General features: G+C 37.4%; 1 pseudogene; it reads left to right on the top strand.

The window, feature by feature from the left end:
- The first annotated feature begins 1,424 nt into the window (after nt 1-1,424).
- LOC105547328 lies at nt 1,425-1,691 on the top strand (annotated as a pseudogene).
- Nucleotides 1,692-7,447: the final 5,756 nt, after the last annotated feature.

Here is a 7,447-nt window from a genome sequence, read left to right as displayed (position 1 = left end):
TTTGATTAATCTGAGACCTTAATTACATCTGCAAAATCCTTTCACTTTTGCCGTATTCTATCCCTAGAAGCAAACCATAGTTTCCACCCACATTAAAGGAAAATGGATTATTCAGGATAATAGCACCAGGGGGAGAGGATCACTGGGGCCACTTTAGTACTCTATTTGCCCCAGGGATAATAATATCTAAAAAGAAATTATTGTTATAATTAAATAATGTAGCATAAGTAAGCACTTGTCAGAGCCTGTACCTGAAATACAGTTCAGGTATGAAAAATATTAGACCATGTTGTGGTGGGGTTTGGGCAAGGGTGGAGGCAGGGGTCTGATGGTGAAGAAGGAATTAAAGATAAATATAACACCTCCTGGAACTTTGACTCAAATTTCAGAAAGAGATACAAAGAAGATTTAGTGTAAAATAGATCAGAATATATGAGATAACAGATGTCAGCACACAAGACATTTACACCTTTCAAAAATATTAACTCAAAATTAATAACAGACCTAAATATAAAATGCAAAATAAAATTCCTACATAAGTGGAGAAAAATTTTGGTGTTGTGATGACTTTTTAGAAATAACACCAAAGGCAAGATCCATGACAAAAAGAATTAGACTTCATTAAAATTTAAAAATTCTGCTCTGTAAAAGATACTGTCAAGAGAATGAAAAGACAAGGCATAGATTAGAAGAAAACATTTACAAAAGATATACCTGGTAAAGGACTATTACCCAAAATACACAAAGATCACCTAAATCTCAACAATAAGGAAAATATCCCTGTTAATATATGGGCCAAATACCTTAACACACACTTCACCAAAAAAGATATAGAGATGGAAAGTAAGCATAGGAAAAGTTGCTCCACACCATATGTCATCAGGGAAATGAAAATTAAAACACTGAAATATCACTACATGCCTATTAGAATGGCCAAAACCCAGAACCCTGACAACACAGAATGCTCACAAGGACGTAGGGCAACAGGAATTCTTATTCATTGCTGCTGGGAGTGCAAAATGGTACAGCTACTTTGGAAAACAGTTTTGCAGTTCGTCTCTAAACTTACCATACTCATATACATAATTCCGAAATCATGCTTATTACTGTTTACCCAAATGAGTTAAAAATTTAAATACACTAATTGGCGTGGCAGTGTCCAGGGCTGGTGTCCCCCTTGGAGGCAGGGGGAAGCTGCGTATGATGTCCTTGTGTTTCAGGAAAGCACAGAGCAACATTTTGTAGAGAAGATTGAGAAGTACTGGAAAACAGTACAATCAAGTGCTTTTTATAAATGTTTGAATTTGTGCCTGCACAAGTCCTGTGGGGTACTTAGCTCTAATCTGATCAAGCATTTTTATGGATGGCTCAGATATAGACATACCAGGTGGTTTCATGAAGCAGGGGCAGATGATACTTGTTAGATGATCCTGCTACCAGGGACAGAGCTAGTCTGGAGGCTGCTACAGCTCTACAGACACTTGCTGCTGGCAGCTGTCCACCAAAGGCATCCAGAAGCATTATATAAGCATGCTGTCAGGCAGAGTTTCCAGCTTCATTCAGATGAAGACAACCCTGAGAGAATCCAGTAGATGATTTAAAAAGCCATTGAAGATGCTGACTGGGTCATGAACAAATATATATATACACACACACACACAATATATATATATAAAATATATGTTATATAAAATATAAAAAACTGAGAACCTAGAGAGTGAGCTGTGCTAAAGACATTGGAAGTTGAGAACCCTCTCTTCTGGAGCTTACCAGCAACAGTGGCAGTTTTGAAAGGTCCACTGGCATTGTCGGAAGAAAGAGGAAGAAATCATGGGAGGAGAAGCTGACCTTGCTCAGAAGGTCCTTCTCGCCAGAGTCTTGTTTCCAGCATCATTTATGTTTGCACTTCTAGTTGGTTGTGACGTGAAATTTGAGGAAAATTGGTATTTTTTTGTTTTCTTTGTGTTTTTAAAGTTTTTGTTTTTGTTTTTGTTTTTCTCTTTTCTCTGAAAGTGATTCATTGATTCTGGAGGTCTCTTTACCATTCTTTGAGTCCCAGAGCACGTGTCCTCTCAGGTGTTAGCCTGTACAAGGAAGAAAGCATAGATAGGTTTTAGAACCAGAAAGATCTGGAGTTGAATCTGGAGCTCAGTGGCTTTTCAACGGTATTGTCTTCAAACTCACTTTTCTCTGTGAGAATAAAATAAGATGAAGTTGAAGCGCCTCACACAGAATATGGCACAAGGTAATGCCTGTAAGTGTCCTCTCTCAGGATGCCGCCCTGCCCTGCCCCTTCCTCTGCTCCCACAGTGTTTTGCACATCTCTGCTCCAGTGTGCACTGTGTTGGGTTTTAGTTATGTGTTTGTAAGCTTGTCCTGTTCCTGCTTGTAGCCCCTAAACCCTCAGAGTTGTCACACACCAAGCAGTCTGCCAAGGAGCTGCTCTTCCTGACCACTGTATCTCCGTGCCCAAGGAGGTAGAAACCCTGGGCCTTGTCTTCTAGGAGTTAACAGTGTCCTTGAAGTAGTGCAATACATACTGTGTGAATCAAGGAAGGACGCCAGAGCAGCTGTGGTGGACGCTGGCCTTTTCAGGTTTCTGTGCACCTGTGATCTGTCTCAGCCGGATGTTCCCTGCCTTGCCACCATGGTGGAAGAATGGAAGGGAAAGAGAGTAGGAAGGTGGGCTCAGGGAGAACTGGACAGAGTCAGCCAGAAGATACAGAGAGAAGCCTCACTAGGACTTGAGTATTCCCCAGAGGCACTCAGCCACAGGGATGATCTAGCATGTGTTTTTAGCCTTGCAATTATATGACTTAAAGTGACTCAGAGACGTCTATATGTGTGTATGTACTCCACTGACTAACAATGAAGTAAATATATGAATTTCTGGGGGAAAGCTTACATACACACAAAAGTCTGCACACAGATAATTATAATATCTTTATTCATAATTGTCAAAAAATAGAAGTAACCAAGATAAGATGTGCTCCCATAGATGAATGTTTTAAGTTAAAATAACTTAGGTACATCCACACAATGGAATTTTATTCCGCACTAAAAAGAGATGAGATACCAAGCCATGAAAAAAACATAGAGAAACCTTAAATGCATATTATCATGTGAAATAATCCAACAATAAAAAGATTCATACTGTGTAAGTACAATGGCATGACACTCTGGAAAAGACATTACAATGATTGGTATTGCTAGAACTTAGTGGGGAAGGAGGAATAAATAGGTGAAGTACAGAAGATTTTCAGGGCAGTAAAACTATTCTGTATATTACAATGGTGTATGTGTCATTATATATTTGTCTATACTTACAGAATGTAGAATACCAAAAGTGAATTCTAATGTAAACTAGACTCTGGTGATAATTTTGTGTCAATGTGGGCTCATCAAATGTAACAAGTGTGCCACTCTTGTAGGGGATATTAATAATAAGGTTATGTGTATCAGGACAGTGTTACATGGGAAATCTCTGTACTTCTGCTTAATTTTGCTGTGAACCTAAAAGTACTCTTAAAAAAGTCTATTTTAAAAATTAAAGATACGTCATGCTAACATAATCAAAGAAAGCTTGAATAACCATATTAATTTCAGACAGAGCAGATTTCAAATTAAGGAAAGTTATTAGGGATATAGAGGATATTACATAAAGGTCAAAGGGATGATTCTCCAAGAATACCTGACAATCCTTAATAGGTGTGAATGTGAAAACAGGTTTAAAATTCATGAGAAAATATAGAACTGCAAGAAGAAATAGATAAATCTGGAGTTTCACACCTCTTTGTCAATAATTGATAGATTTAACAGGCAAAAAATCAGTAAGGATATAGTGAAATGAATGACGCCATTAATCAACTAGATCTATTTGACGTTTATGTAATACATCATTCCCAAACAGCAGAATACACATTTTTCTCAAATCTATATGCAACGTTCTCCAAGACAGACCATATTTCTGGGCCATAAAACACCCTTTAACACATTTAAAGAATAAAAATTATGCAAAATATGTTCTCAGATCACAATGAAATCAAATTGAAAATTAATAACTTGAAAATATCTGAAAAAATCCCAAATATTGGGAGATGAAACAACACACATTTAAATATCACATGGGTCAAAGAAGAATTCTCAAGAGAAATTAAAAATATTTTGAAATAAGTTAAAAGAAAAACACAAAATTTGTGGAATACAGAAAAACAGTGCTTACTGGGAAATTTATAGAATTGAATACATATACTAGGAAACAATGATCTAAACCTCAATAACCCAAGCTTTCTGCTTTAGGAAACTAGAAAAAGAAGAGTCAATTAAATTCAAACGAAGCAGAAAAAAATAAATAAAAATTGTGGCACGTATCAATGAAATTGAAAACAGAAAATTAATAGAGAAAAATCAAGGAAATAAGGCAGTAAAATTGCTAAACCTGTAGTCAGGCTGTGTAAGTTTGCTGGGGTTGGTACAACAAAACAGCAAAGTCTGATGGCTTAAACTGTTTTTTAATTATTTGTTATTTATTTTCTCATAGTTGTGGAGGATAGAGGTCCAGGATCAAAGAGTCGGCAATTTTAGCTCCTCCTGAGGCCTTTCTCCTCGACTTGCACATAGCTGCCTTCTTGATGTGTGCTCACATAAATTTTCCTTATTGTGTGCAGAACCCTGATGTATCTTTACGTGTCCAAATTTTCCTTATAGGGACCTCAGTTAGATTAAATTAAGGTCTATCCTGATGGCCTCATTTTAACATAGTCACCTCTTCAGAGCTGTCTTTCCAATTGTAGTCACATGCTGAGTACCAGGAATTAGAACTTTAACATATGAATTTTGGGGGCACAATTCAGCCCATAACAAAACCTAACCAAAAAACAACATAGGGAAAACACACATTTGTAATATCAGAGATAAAATAGCTGCCATCACCACTGTTCTACTGAGTATTAAGAGAATTTTAAAGAAATAGAGGAACAACTCCATACCCTCAAATTTGTTAATATAGATTAAATGTACCAATTTCTTGAAAACACAAACTACCAAAAATAATACAAAGATAAATAATTTGAAAAGGGCTATATGTGTTAAAAAGATGAATAATGGCTGCCAAAGGCTGAGAAGGATACTGGGGAGATGGGGGAGAAGTGGAGATGGTTAACAGGTACAAAAATATCATTAGAGTGAATAAGATCTAGCATTTGATAGCACCGCTGAGTGATTACAGTCATCAATCATTTATTGTATATTTAAAAATAACTAAAAGAGTATAATTGGAATGCTTGTGACACAAAGAAATAATAAATGTTTGAGGTGATAGATACTGCATTTACCCTAATGTGCCTATTACCCATTATATTACTATATAAAAAAAATTGAGTCAGTGATAATAACCTTCAAAAACTGGAAATCACCAGGCTCAGATGGTTTCACTGGTGAATTCTGCTGAACATTAAAAAATTCTGATTTTGTAATCACTTTTTTTTTTCAGAAAATTAGAAGCAGAAGGAACACTTTCTAACTAACTCTGTGAAGCCAGAATTATCCTAACATCAAAACCAGGCAAAAACATTATAAGAAAGAAAAATTATAGAGGGATCTGTTACATGAACACAAATGAAAAGTTTTCAACTAATTATTAGCAAATGATTCTGAAAATGTATAAAAATAATTATATAGCACTACCAAGTATTATTTATTTCAGATTTTTCAAGGATGGCTCAACATTAAAATAATAAGAGGTAAACAAACAACAATTACACAGAAAGGGCTAAAATAGAAAGGACCATTTTTCCATGGAAAATTGCTAAACAAACAAGATAGAAAATTTTGATAGATTTGGCTAGTCTTTTTCTATGGCCTTAGGGAAAAAAAAAAAAAAGCTTAGTCCATTCAGGTTTCTGTAAAAATAGACCATAACCTTGGTGGCTTACAAACAATAAATATTTATTTCTCATGGTTCCAGAGACTGGGAAATCCAAAGTCGAGGTACCACAGAATTTGTGTGTGGTGAAGGTTTGCTTCTCAATTAAAGGCCATTTCTCACTGTAACCTTCAATAGAGGAAGGGTAATGGAGCTTTCCGGGGTCTTTTTTTTTTTAAGGATATGTATCCCATTCATAAAGGCTCAAGACTTCATCATCCCTGAAAAGCCCTGCCTCCTAATACTATCATCTTGAGAGTTAGGATTTCAATATATACATTTTGGGGAGACATTGCAGGGCAGGTATCCTTAATTAAATTTAAGAATGTAACGTAAATGCGTGATAGGCTATAGGGGCTTCTAGAATCAAGTTAAGAAAAACAGTTTGAATGCAGTTATCAAAAAGCACCAAGAACAGTAAGTTCACTCATAGTAACACTCATAGTGCAGTGTAAAATGGGGAACTGTATTTTAGGAAATATAAATAGGAGGAAATTCTTACAGAAGGTATCACTGAATTAAGAAATTTGGATATTATCTGCATTATTCCAGTGATATTTGTATCTTCCTGGTACATATTTTGTGGAAGAAATAAGCTTATTTTAAAAAACTGGCCTGGGATAGAAAATTATACAGATCTTGCCCAGTTCCTGTCCTACCCCAAAGACTGTTTAATTCCTTATTGTGAGCAAAGTAACTTTCCAGTAGAGCCTTATTTTTGTTTTTAATGAATGCCTATTATTATTAGCCAAATTCTAAATTATTGACGCACATTTTACATTAAGGAAACTATTCTTTTCATTGGAAAGAATTTCATACAAATGTCAAGAAATCTTACTTCAGACTTCCTAGCCAATATGGATGACTAGAAGCAGCTAGTGTATGCAGCTCTCATGGAGAGAAGGAAGAAGGCTCTCATGGAGACTAAACACTAGCTCTTCAACTGGAGCATCCAGGTGGACACATTGGGATTCACCAAGGAAACAGCTTGACCCACAGAGAATAGAGACCAGCGAGACGGGACAACTGCCCATCTGCGAGTGACATGGAGCCAGGTTTCCCCCACCATGGAAAAACAGTGAGTGAGAGTCCCCAAGGACCTACACTTCTGCAACCCTGGGCTCAGGAGATGCCCCATGACCCCTCACAACAGAGGCCTCCAGACCTACATGGAGAGCTATGTGGGCAGAGACATTGCTTAATCACAGGCAGAGTCCTTGGAGCCTTGGATCCCCAAGAGCTCCAGCACCAACAGCTGCAGCTCCAGCAACAGGGGAGGCTAGGCTTCCTTGCATGCTCCCCAAAAAGGGGCCAAATCCACGGAGCTGAGCTGTAATGGACTATAGGCCTTACCTACCCTGCATCTCACAGGATACGGCCCACTTGCCTGAAACCCTAGCCAGGTCACCCCAGCTCTGCCTGAGTAGAGGCCAGAACCACCTCTACACTTCCTTGGGACAGCAGAGAGAAAGCAGGCAGGCTACAATTTTGGCTGCTCCACAGCCCTTGCTCCTGTTGCCCTCA

Source organism: Mandrillus leucophaeus, unplaced genomic scaffold, assembly GCF_000951045.1.
Source record: "Mandrillus leucophaeus isolate KB7577 unplaced genomic scaffold, Mleu.le_1.0 Scaffold385, whole genome shotgun sequence".
Taxonomy (NCBI): Eukaryota; Metazoa; Chordata; class Mammalia; order Primates; family Cercopithecidae; genus Mandrillus; species Mandrillus leucophaeus.
This window is presented reverse-complemented; position numbering and strand designations above follow the sequence as displayed.